At 39.8% G+C, this 13800-nt stretch overlaps 1 protein-coding gene across 1 annotated transcript in view; it reads left to right on the top strand.

Moving 5' to 3' along the window:
• Atrnl1 (attractin like 1) overlaps positions 1-13800 on the top strand; it is a 582942-nt gene that overhangs the window by 350335 nt on the left and 218807 nt on the right. The gene's annotated exons all lie outside the window — the stretch shown is intronic.

The raw sequence follows: 13800 nt of genomic DNA, 5'->3' as shown, positions 1-13800 counted from the left end.
CCATGTAGCCACAGGTCCTTTATTCCATATTGGCTCTAGGTGTGGGTTTCAACTTGTGGAGCTGGGTTTAAATTCAGCTGGAAAGTGACTGACTGCTCCCCTGATGTTTGTACCATGTTACCCCAGGAGGCTCATCTTGTCAGGTCAGTAGTTATTGTCGCCTGCAGGAGTCCCAGCTGGTTAAGATTCATGATTGCTTTTTTACCTGTGGTACTGTACATAGCTCCTTTCAGCTCTATGAAGCTAGCCAGAGGGATGAGGTTTCCAGGTGAGTTCTAGTTTGATTTCTTCATGTTCTTAGGTGCACAGTATCGTCTGCAATAGTATCTTCTGGTCAAGTCCTGGATGGGAAACAATGGATGGCAATAACCTATAGTGTTTGGAGACCATAGGAACTCACTGACCAAATTTCCAAAGAGGAGACCTGTAGCTGGAGTTTTCTCTCCTGGTCCTGCCAAACCCAGGCAGTCCCTTAGCCCACTTATAAAATAAACATACAGACGTTTATATTATTTAAACTGCTTGGCCATTAGCTCAGGCCTATCATTGTCTAGCTCTTACTCTTATACTCAGCCCATTTCTATTAATCTATACTTTGCCACGTGGCTCGTGCCTTATTGGTACCTTACATCTTTCTTGCCCTGGCGGCGGCTACAGTCTCTCCCTCTGCCTTCCTGTTCCCTCAATTCTCCTCTCTGTTAGTCCCGCCTATACTTCCTGTCTGGCTACTGGCCAATCAGTGTTTATTTATACAGAGTGATATCCAGGGCAGAGACCCTTTCCTGGCACTGGACTTTTTGTTTGTTAGTCTGTGTTGTCTAGTAGGAGCATTGTCGCCCTGTTACAGAGTATGTTGGTTTGTTTTGACACAAACCAGAGTCACTTTGGAGGCAAGGACTTCAACTGAGAAAACTCCTCCATCAGATTGGCCTGTAGGCAAGTCTGTGTGACATTTTTCTCTTATTGTTGATTGGTGTTGGATGACCCAGCAGCCCACTGTTGTTGTGCGACACTGGGCAGTGATCTCGTGAGATAGAAGAGAAGTCGCTGCACATGAGCCCGAGAGCAAGCCAGTACACACCTCCCCTGCATGGTTCCTGCTTCGCTGGCTGCCTGAGCTCCTGCCCTGACTTCCCCAATGATGACTGATTGGGCAGTTTCAGGCTGGTAAGACTATGTAGAGAGAGATCTTGTCTCACAAGGAATACATATGTCCACATCGAGAGGTTTCCCCTCTAACTTTACTCGGCTTCTTGTCCTCCTTGTTCCTGGGTATAAGAGCACCAGGGTGTGAGTTTGCTTATGTACCCAAGAGAATAGAGCCACTGTTGATCAAAGCAGCTTTCTTCCTGCCTCCAGGGGCCAGGGAACAGTTTTGGTGAGTACTTTGGTATTATCCTCAACCTCCTGGTAGGTAGTTTGGATTTTATACTCAGAAGTTTCTGAAATGTATCACACAGGTCATATGAAAAATACATGTTATGTCTATTTATATGGTCACATTATGTAACTTTGATTCAAAATGCAGGAAAAAAAATGCTTCAATAAAAAAAATGTCACTGAGAGAGATGTCCATAGTGCAGTAATGTCTTCCCACTTGACCACATTCTTGGTTTAAAGATCACATCTGTTTGCAAGTCATAGTCATACATCCAAAAATACAACTCTTTTACTTTTGAAAACTAAAAATTCTTCAAATAAAATCCCTAAGCCATTCTTCAGTATTTTCAGTCTTCACCAGATATATTCCATAGTCACCAGATTGGACAAAATTCCTAAAGGCTCAACTCAGTTTTGTTGCTTCAGTGCCAAATCTTTCCAGGCGTTATATTAAAGCCTACAGATCACTAATAATACAGAAAAATGTTTGCATCATTGGCCCCCTGGCTATCAAATTTAATGACCTGGTCAGTCCCATTGCAATAGATGCCACCTAATGGAGTTATCTCAAACATAATACATTTCCTAAAACTTGGTCTTAATGAGGCCAGGTACAATACCAGAAATGAGGGAGGAAGAGTAGACTGAAAAGCTGTGTACTAAACCAGGCCTGGGTACCTGTCACTTTATGTAAAGTATCCAAAGCACATGGCCTGTGATTGGGAAAAAGTGGGTAACTGTAGTATTATCCATACATACATATTTTTTAGCCAATCACTGGTGCTGTCTTACCCAGTTTAGATGTTTGTAATAGTATCCACCCATACACATATTCAGATTCCTTTGTCTTCCCGACTGTACACATAACGAACAACATTTAGTGTCTGTTGACCTAATACTGAAAGCTGAAGTGGCTGTAGTGAATAGCACCCACATGAAGGTGTGACTGATGGCAGGCATGTCTTTGTTGTGGTTATTACCACTATCTTTTCTTAATCACTTTATTGCCCAGGAAACATTGTCTTTCATATGTTATTAGAAATTCATAGACAACTTTAGTCCACATAGTAGAGTCACAGTCAGTCTGGGTTCAAACTACATATTTCTGAGGTTTGTTTTGTTCCTAAATGAATTATTCAGTACAACAATTATCCCTTGAAAATCTGCCATGTCAGATACTTTTTAGATGGTGAATTTTACCATAAATGAAAATAACTCTACTGCTATTAGGAAGACAGATTCTAAACAGATTATAAGCAAAATAAGTTACTTGCCTTTTAGTAGCTAATGCAACAAAGAAAAGCAAGATAGGGGAGAGACAGTGGGAATATAGCATGTGTGCGTGTTCAGTATGTTTGTGAAAGTGTCTTAAATTTTAAATGGAATGGTCAGGGAAGAGTGAAATTTTAGGTAAAGAAACCAGTATGGCTACCTAACCCTAATTTAAACACCATCTAAAGGTAGTTGAGGTTTTATAGTGTATGTATGGTTGTTGACTTCTTTATAGTTTAATGGCAGAAAAATGGTGTCCTTGATAATTTCTAGACTGTTCTTTCTCATATAATTAATTATCTCTGCTGTTCCTGCCATTCCCCATATGTAAAAGGTCACTCTGAAGACTTTCAGTCCTGAATGAAGTCTGGTGATCTTCATTATTAGGTGCTTGGTGACTTCTATGCTCTATACTGAGGAAGGGAAATGACATAACCAATGTGTAAATGTGTAAATGTAGACACAGTAAATGGCGTCATTAATGAAGACGTTAGCCTGGTAATTTGACTTTCTCTTTTTCAACTTCTTCAGGATTCTAGGCAGGGACCTCAATAGTTCAGTTGCTCACTTCTGGATTTTAGTAGGTGTCTGGTTCCAGAGACAGGGCTCTAATAGGGTAATAAAGAATTCATTTCTTTTCTTTGATCCATTTAAACTTTTTATCAACCTAGTTGTCAATGTCTTAGTTATAAAAATTTAGAGTTTTGGGGGCAAATTGGTAAAGAAAGAAATATGTTGTATAAGAAGAGAAAGAAATTGTAGGTTAATTGTTATATGGTTATATATGTTTGATGATTTTTAAAAATGCCATAAATCATAAAGTTCAGGAAAACTCACCAGCTAGTAGGTGAAGCAGTGAAGATTCAAAGAGAGAAGCTACGAAACTCTAGAACTGTGCATTCGTGAGTCAGGAAAGCCCTTTAACATCGGCTGTTGAGAGAATGGCCAAGATGAAGTAGAACCATCTCCTTAACCCTTGCTCCAGCCTGCCTCCTCAGACTCCGTGTGGACAGTGTTTACTGTGAGTAAAGGGTGACATCACAGAATTTAAAAAGAGAGGAAAACGTACCTAGCCTCCTGGGTGAGAAACTTTGTTACCCGAGACTGCTCCTGAATCCAGAGTAGACTCTCACTCTGTGGTTTTCAATCGAATACCTTGTCCACTCTGTCTGTCTGCATCACCACAGGGAAGGCGTCCTGGAATGTGAGGAGGTCTGTATCAACCAGCGAGTGGAGTTTACAATTTGCTTTGGATCACCAGTAAGTTTGGCAGTGAACAACCATGGTGGGTCTCTGCCTACCTGATCAGGGGATAGAGTAGAAGGTCAATACAAAGGACCATAGAGAGAGAGGTGCAACACACCAAAAGGCCAGCAGCTCACAGAGAATTATCTACTCAGAAGAATTAGGATAGCAACTACAATTTTAAAAATTAAAAAAATTCAAGTATCAGTAGGGAGTTCTGATTTCCTTTAAGAATATTACACCTCATACCAGTGCTAACTGGGGAATACTTGTCTTCACGGTTTGTCTAAGAAACCCTAGGGCTGCTAGTTAGGGCCAGCAACAGAAGACGGAGTATAAAAGCAAAACAAAATATACCACCTCACCACCTCATCTCAGAAAAGAATACAGGTTAGTCTGGATGATAGAAACAGTTCTGTCACATTCTAAACCAGTCAGGCACATTACAACATTATGTTCATCTTAAATTTTAAGAGAGACCTTCGAAAACAAGACTGAAAACTGTTACTCTAGAAATACTTTTGCCCTACTCATGAAACTTGAGTAAACCCCTTCAGGGCAAGACCATATGCCTGGCCCCCTTCCCAGAACACAGAGTATTGCACAGATCTCTGTTGCATAAATACCTAATGAAAAGTGTTACAATATTCCATCTGTTTGAGTTAAAGGTGTGAGAAAATTTTCAAATACTTAATATGTGCTTCAAGAAATTTTAGTAAATTACTTTAGTAGTATCTTTCTTAGTTTTAATGATCCAAAAAGATCCCAAGGGAAATACACACACACACACACACACACACACACACACACACACACACACACACACACACATATATTGTTCAGTCTATGAACCCAACATAAAACTTGCTAAAAAGTAGTAATTTTGGACCCTTCCCAGTAGATGATTTCATGCCTGATGACCATGTATCAGAGAAGACAGAGCACTTTTGACCATGCTGTAATGGGAATATTAGATGAGATAACTCCTAGGTTCCTTTTAATTTTAAAAATGAATTATTGCAATGAGTCTGGTATGAGCATTGCCTCTCATATATTCCAATTTTTGTGCATTGAATGGTGTTCCAAATACTTTAAAGAAGCCATTTACACTGATTGGATAATCTGTTCTCCATCAAACTACCCTTCACTTTTAAAATAGAAACAACCAAAATTAAGTCATGGTTCCCTTCACAAAATATTAAAGGCAAAATTCTGTTCATTTATCACTACAATAAGTCAATGAATATCTTGTGTATTTCCTAAGACATTTTAAATTGTAATTAGCAGATAACTTAAAAAAGAAATAATTTACCAAAGAAAGAATCATTTTTCAGTATTGAACTGAAAATAACTCCATTAACTAATAACAAAATCATCGCATTTCCTTAAAAAAAAAAAACAAGAACAAATATTTAGAGTTAGGAGGAAATGTCCAGTATTTAGATCATTGACATGTCTGCAGAGATCTAAGCAGCTCCTGAGGAACTACAATGTTATAGTCATAGATGACTACAGCATTCAGCACAGACACCCTGGAGGGAAAGGGCCACTGAAGGAGTGATGCGCGTCTGGTAATAGGTTTCAGGAGAGCAGCGGGTCACTGGTGGCTTCTGCTGTGAGTCACTACTTGAGTCCCACCCTCCAGTGGGTTGACTGGGTCATGCGGTACACCTCCTGGAAGTGACATATCTGACCCTAAGCCCAGAGGGTGCTCTATCTGTGATTTTCCCCCTCAGGTTCGGGTTTGAAAAGTCACATTATCCAGGTTCTCATTTTTGCTCTTTAAGGAGTCATCCGCATTGCACATCCATTCTGAGAATGTAGCTTTTAAATGACCTTTCAGTGCTCGTCCCTGTGCTCATTTTGATTTGCTCAGATAAATTATAACCACCTGGCCTTTTGTATTAAAGAAAGCTGCATACAAAACTGACCTTTTGATACTTATTGGGAGAGGGAAATTCATTGTATTTGAGATTAACTGCTGTTACTGGTTTCTTGGTGATACATTGAGCTACTTTATTTGAGGATGTAGACATATTTCTTGTGCCTTCTGGTTTCACTCTACTTCCTACTCTATAGCATTGGACTTTCTGAGTGATATAAAGAGAACCTTTGTTTTAGGAAATAATGAGTCTGGTTTGTTTAGCTCCCGCTCCTGAAGATTTAAAGACATCATTGTGATTCCTCTCCACATTGATAACCCTCTAGTTACCCTCTGAGCGGTACACTCCTTGCCTTCCAGCTTGTGAAGACTCTCCATGTCTTACATCCGAAGCTTAAACTTGCCTGGCCAACTCTGCAGTTGCTGATAATTCTGAAACGTCCTTCTCTAGCTTCCTTTGTTATACTACCCAGCATCCCTTTTGCTCATCTGTACTTCCTGGCTCCCATGTCATTGTATTGGGCAGTGTGGCTATTTCTGGAAAGCATTAGGTGGGGCCGTTGTGCATCATGCTCAGTACTTCCATGGCACCAGCAGCGTTGAGTTGGGATGGCAGCCATGACACTGGAGTGACAGGGAGTGAGGTCGTTAGATTCCTGTGGTCAAATGAACTGTTCCGCATTCAACTGCTGTGCATTGGGAGTGCTTGCCCTCCGTGTCAAGGACTTGACGGGTGCCACGTCTTTCTTATTGGACTTCCCTTTGCACTCTTTCTGCAGCATTTCCTGCCACTTTCTCTTTGCCCAGCCATTTTATGTTTTCCATCACAATTTTTCTGTAATAGTTGTTTTTACACGGTAAGGTGAATAGGCACATCTTGTATACTAAATCAAATATGATTTTTTTAGGTACTAATAATTTTTAAAATAGGCAGTTTGCCTTGTGTAGTTTGTTCTTACTTTAAAAAGGCGGGGGCAAGGCAAAAGTTCTGTCTGAGTATTTTGTTCTACTTCCCACTGTTCCCCAGAATGCGGAGCGTTTCGTGAGGCAGTGTTGACGGTTTGCACTCTTCTCGGTCTCTCTTCCTTCAGTGTGATTCCTTTCGTCCTGAAATAAGGTCATCTTTGGCAGATTCTGTCAGTGATGCCATCTATGTGAACAAAGACAGGGTTTGAAATCTGCATTTTAATTTTGAATTTGCATGAAGTAAGCTTCAAAGGGTTTCTATGGGCTGCTTGGCATGCCTGAGGACTGGGTCCAGTCTTCAGGTCTGAGTGAGAAATGGCAGGGGTGTGGGGGAGTGTGAGGGAGAGCTGACCACAAGACGCAGTGTGTTCACATGCAGTTAGGTTTTTGTTTGCTAAGAGTCTTCTGGAGGCATTCTTGCTTTCAACTGTGGAGAGTATAGTAATCACTTCAGAAGCAGAAGTCGTCCTGCCTCCTTCTAACAGGTGCTGCAGAAGGTGTTTTGATAGTGTGGCAAAACTTGATGAAAAGATAAAGAATCACCTCCCACATAGATTCTGAGAGCAACAACGGGCACATATAGATGATGTAAGATATATTTAATTAGTGAATAATTATAGTAAAACCTTTTCATTATCAAGTAAGTCCAAATGTGAATGCATTCACCATCTACAGAGAGACTTATACTTCAGAAGAGGAAGGAACAAAATTCGGCTCAGAATTTGAGTCTAATCTTTTTCAGGATCGTCCTTTAAAAAGCTAAGTGAGGAAGAATGTCATCTGTTTCCATTCTTAGTGAGATTTCTTGAGAAAGAAGCAAGAGTTGAGAATTTTCCTCTATTTGTTAATATATGTAGGCATCTTGTTAATACATGATGAGCAGTTTCATCATTGATGGACAAAATAAATAATGCTGCCAAGCACTGAATATAAATAAGCACATGCAGGAACACCATCTATATAATCAAAGTTTTACATTGCACCAGCAGAAAGGAAACTCATACAGCAGCTTTGGTAATGCCAACTGTATGTTTATCCAAATGACAACAAATACTTCCATTGACTAACATTTATATTTATTTGGCCTCTTATTTTTTTAAACTTTTTCCTGTTATTGATTACAGTTTCTCTTCCTTCTACTCCTCTCAGTTCTTCCCAACCCTCCCAGTTCCACTCCCTTTCTGTCCCTCTTAGAAAAGAACAGGCCGGGCGGTGGTGGCTCACACCTTTAATCCCAGCACTCGGGAGGCAGAGCCAGGCGGATCTCTGTGAGTTCGAGGCCAGCCTGGGCTACCAAGTGAGTTCCAGGAAAGGCGCAAAGCTACACAGAGAAACCCTGTTTCCAAAACCCAAAAAATAAAAAAAATAAAAAAATAAAAAAAAAAGCACAGGCTTCTAAGAGAGAACAACCAGACATGATGAAACAAAATATAATAAGGGCAAACAAAAATCATCACATTAAGACTGGACAAGACAACCCAACAGAAGGAAAAGAGCCCCAAGAGCAGGCACAATAATCAGAGACCCACTAGATCACAAATGCAGGAGTCCCATAAAACACTAACCTGAAAACTATATTATATATGCAGAGGACCTGGTGCTGACCAGTGTAGGTACTGTGCTTGCTGCTTTAGTTCCTGTGAGCTCACATGCACTTCGCTTAGTTGATTCAGAGGCCGTGTTCTCCTGGTCTTCTCCATCCCCTCTGGCTCTTACACTTTTTCCACCTCCTCTTCAGTGGGATTCCCTCAGCTCTGAGGGGACTTGATGGAGACATTCCATTTAGACTCTTTCTCCATATAGTGTCTGGCTGTGGGTTTCTGAATCGGTTCTCTTCTGCTACCAGAAGTTTTCTCTGGTAGTGAGTGGTGAATAAGGTACTGATCTATGAGTATAGCAGAATATCATTAGGAGTCATTTTATTGATACCCCCCCCCTTTTTTTTAGACCAGTAATGTTTGGTTTTATCCTGGGTCTCTGGGCTATCTAGTCTGTGGTTCCTGGTCTCCGCAGTTAGTGTTGGGTATGGGTTCTATCTTGTGGAGTGGGCCTTATGTCAAATTAGACATTGGTTGGCTACTCCTACAAGTTCTGTACCACCATTGTCCTAGCATATCTTACAAATAGGACAGATTGTAGGTCAAAGGGTTTGTGGCTGAGTTGGTATCTACATTTCTCTTTTGGTAGCCTACACAGTACCTTCCCACACCAAAGGCACTAAAACATCGGGGTGAATGTTCCATAAAAGCACCAGCTCCACTTTTCCATGTTCAGTGAGTTCTGTGGGTGTTATCCTTGGCAATGGGGCCCGCTGTCAGTTTGTGGAGAGCAACCCATTGTCTTAGCAACTGTCATTTGTTTTGGGATTTCCATGGGACCCCTTTGGCCAACAACTCAACTGAATGCAACCCAGTCCCTGTACTGAAAGCCTCATTTGGTGACAAGAGATGGCCAGTTGGGACTCCATACTCCTTATTACCTTATTAGGATTGCCTTCATATATTTTTAGGATGTTTTCATTATACTAGTTTTACATACCACCCTTCCAATGCCCCTCAATTCCAGCTGTCTCTCCCTGAATTCCCTCCCTCAACTCTATCCCCTCTCCCCTTCTGATGCTTCCATTCTTGTTACAACCCACCTCCCAGTTCACCTGTAAATCTCTTCAGTTTCCACCTCCCAGGAAGAGAGATCCGTGTGCTCTTAAATTTGAAGCTCGAGTTACAGTGTGTTTACTTTGGGCTATAATCTGCTTCACTCATACACATATTTATGACTCCATCTTCCCACCTTTGACACGACCCATAACATATCTGTATGTCTGAATGTATCTGCTAGATGATGTGTTATTATCGTTTTATTAGTTATGTTTTGATAGTAGGTGTAGAAAGGCCCTTCATTCTTGTCTTTCTTCTGGTAGCAAGCTCACAGTAGTAAAGGAGGTGTGACATGTGGTGCATCTGGAGAGCCCATTTGGAAAATCTATAGTCTGGCTGTTGCCCACTGTGGACAGCATTTTTTTTCAAATAATAAATAAAAAGTGAGTAATTTTTTAGACTTTAGTGAAAGAATTTAGTTTTACTAAAGTTAATAAGTAGACCATTAAGAGGCCACTAGACATTTCTTCACAAAACGTGTGTCAGGAATAATCACATTGCATAATCTGAAGACCGAAGAGGCATAGAAAAGAGTAATCCAGACAACTTGAATGAGATCATCTGTTATGACATGGGTACTAGCATCAGAGTCTAGAAAACCGGCTTCAGACTGACGGAGTAAAGGCAGAAGGACCTGTGGACAAGATGGGGTCTGAGCCTTGTACCTTGCAGACTTAGTGCTACAAAGTGGTAGGTTGTCCTTGTCCCCAGCCCAGAGACCTGATGGAGGCACTCACTGTCTTCTTCACAGTCACACTGGGAGGGCAGAATCGCCAGGTTACTTGGGCTGTTGCCTCATATTAAGTATGCTTGCACTAATATTCAACACCCTTCTCACCCCCATATTAAGTATGCTTGCACTAATATTCAACACCCTTCTCACCCCCATATTAAGTATGCTTGCACTAATATTCAACACCCTTCTCACTCCCATATTAAGTATGCTTGCACTAATATTCAACACCCTTCTCACCCCCATATTATACTTGCACTAATATTCAACACCCTCCTCACCTCCATATTATACTTGCACTAATATTCAACACCCTCCTCACCTCCATATTAAGTATGCTTGCACTAATATTCAACACCCTTCTCACCCCCATATTAAGTATGCTTGCACTAATATTCAACATCCATCTCACCTGTCAAATTCAGAAACCTTTGTTTACCAGAATTTGCAAAGTCCAGGCCAATATAAAATCTCTTTAGTGACTTCCTTATCTTTTCAAAAAAATCTTAGAAATATTAATACATTGTGATGACTATGAATTTTCTCACATTATTAGTGTTGCAGGAAAGTAGATGAGGAACAATAGGAAACCTGATGTGAATTTTCAGAACTTCTGATTGAAAACATGTTTCTGTATATACTATAATATAATACCAAAGGATGGGTCATAACTTTAAATGGTTAATCATAATTACATCATTTTAAATTATTTTCAAATTCATTATTCATTTAAAAAATGAAAGTGAATTTCAACTACTTGTTTTGGGGAATGAGAATTAGCTAAAAATAATGTTTTGCCTTTGAGATGATTCTAGTAAAAGTAAGGAGATAGATAGAATTAGTGCCATTCTGAAATAATAAGTGGGTTCATAGGAAAGTATGCCAGGTATGGCTGACCACCACCTCTGTGATCCCAGTGCTCTTGTGAGGTTGAAGTGGGTAATTGCTGAGTTTGAGGTCAGCTTGCGCTACATAATGAATTCCAGACCAGCCTAGCTGCAGTGTAAGAACTCTTTCTCAAATTAAACATATAAGAGAGAGGGAAAAGGAGAAGAAATGAGAAGTAATTATTAATTTCAAACTTGGAGTAGAATAAAAGGACTTTGGGATGTGATAGGAACGACATCTGGGGAACTGCACATGACAGAAAGAGGTGAGAACTGTGAGAACAGTTGGGGGCAAAGTTAACTACAGTTCTGTTACTTATGTTATGACTCTTTAAGGTATTCTATCCTAAAATTTATTATACTCATATGCCTTGCAGTATTTGAAAGTCAGCTAATAGGAACGGAGGGAATGACACAGAATTTTAAATAGAAGCATTAAGAAGAATTATCTTTATCCATATAAAGATGTATACATCTGATGTATATATGTGAAAAAAGTTGTCAGATTTAGGTCTGGATTTTCATATTAATTTTTAATTCATGGTGTATTTTATAGCAGATATTCAATACTAAAAGAATTATTTTGGACAAATCAATGATCCAAAGAACATCTCTTTAATTTTTAAATGTTCTTATCAGCAACATTTGTTGCAACACGATTATCGTCTACTGTGATGTGATCAGTTTGTTCTGTGGTTTTATTGTTCTGCTGAATAGTTGGCAGTAGCAGATCTTGTATAAGACAGATACATCCTTATAGATTTATGAATGCTAAACTGCCACACAAAACCAGAATTATGGAAAGTAAATTTCAGAATTCTTAAGAAAGTATTTTATATTTTTTCTTGGTTTTCTGGTTGGGTTTTATCATTCTTAGTCACAAATGGCAGAGAACTGTTCCAAGTCTAGTTCAATAATGACATTTCCAACTGTCTCATAATGCAGCATTTGGTAAAATGCAGGCTAGAAGAGCCAAATGTGTCACCCGTGCTGAGGAAAATGGCACTGTGGTAATTAGTGTGCCATCTTCAAATACGAAATTAGTGTTTCAAGTTCAGCATAGTAATTCTGAGCACTCGTGGCCAGCAGACTCTGTGCTGTGCAGTCTATGGCATCCTGTTCCGCCCCAGCCTCCCAACAGGAAGATCTTAGTCATTCCCATCATATACAGAGGAAGAACAAGTTGTTTGAAAAGCTAAACTATTTGGTCATGGTCCAATAGAGAGTGAGTAGAGAAGCTGGAGTTGAGAGCAGGTCCTCTGAGGGACAGGTTTAGGGCCTTTCAGCCATGCTCCTCAGATGAGAAAAATCAAGGACTAGTGAGGCTGAAGTCTTGTTGCTGGCATCAAACAAAAGAGTGAGGAGAGCAGCGTGCAAGTGCATGGCCTTCCCTGTCAGAGGCTGGGTTCCTTAGACAGCCTTTGAAAACTCGAGTGGTCAGCCCAGTTTGGGCAGATCCTTTGTCCTATCAAAACTGAGAAAGTAAGGCATCCTGTTACTAATTGGCAGGGACAGTTGTTAAGGCCAAAGCTGAGAACCAGAAATCAGTGGGAAAGGTAATTGCAGTGTCTTCTACTTTATTCCTTTAGAACATCACACCAAGTGGGATGTGTCACGAGAAAGCAGTTTCCTCTCCCAGGGTTCACAGCCAGAACTGCACTGTGTTCCTTAACAAGATCTTCAGCCCCACTCGGTGGACCAGAATAAATTCATTCAGGTCTTTAAAAGCAATTAAACTCAAACCTCAGAGAACAAATCTGAGTCTTAGAATATGCTTTGCATTTACAAATAAACCGTTCAGAACTGAACAAGTATCAGAGGCAGTTTTTCCATGTTGATTTTGGGTGTCACTGTAATACACTGCATTCTGACATGCTTGGTCTGGAGTACTTATCTACGGCATCACAATTTGTGGCAATGAATGTTTATTAATTATTTTCTGTAAACCCTTTGTTTAAGAATTCAGCAAAGGATGGGTGAGGAAACAGAGCTTTCATTATTAAAATCTCTGTCATAGGAGATATCATTTATAAGCTAAGGAGAGGCAGATAAATGGAGGACACTATTAATTATAAATCCTAGACGATTCTGTGTGGACGTAAACTTGAATTTACATTTTCTCAAAGTTTCCTGTGTATTAATCTTGGAAAATAGGTCGCACGGCTATGTTGTTGGGGTATATGTACACGGTAGCATCTGTGGTGTTCTGCCAAGGACACACAAGTACATACTACCTTCTGTCTATACTATGGCTTGCTTGGAAATAAGACCAAGTTTGCCTTCTGCACAGATGACTTTAGCCACTCCTGTCGAGAGAGGTACAAACCAAGTTCTATTTGTTAACAGCCGTATATAATAACCCAATGGTAAAATTTTATGAAAGTAAGTAATTTCTAATTTGTACACCTTTATACTTTAAACTATACTTATTATGAATTCATTACATAAACAAAATGTAAGTTAATAAGTTAAACTACTACTTATTAGCAGTTTATTCATTCTGTATAACATCATCAGGTAAATGCTCTCCTTAATCATAAGAAAGCTAAGCCTTAAATTCTGTTTATGCCCTGTGTCATATGTGTTAATGCACAAACACTAGGTAACAAATTGCCTTCCCTTATTGTGTTCCTTCTTCATCTGCAAAGGAATTTTATGAATGATGCATCACAAGACTTCAGCCATTTACATTCAAAGACTGGTGGTTAATGTTTTCACCTAATGCCTGAGAATCTTAAAGATCTCCATAAATAATGAAGCCATTCATTGTGCTCAAGG

The sequence above is a fragment of the Peromyscus eremicus genome, chromosome 1 (assembly GCF_949786415.1).
Source record: "Peromyscus eremicus chromosome 1, PerEre_H2_v1, whole genome shotgun sequence".
NCBI classification, from domain to species: Eukaryota; Metazoa; Chordata; class Mammalia; order Rodentia; family Cricetidae; genus Peromyscus; species Peromyscus eremicus.
This window is presented reverse-complemented; position numbering and strand designations above follow the sequence as displayed.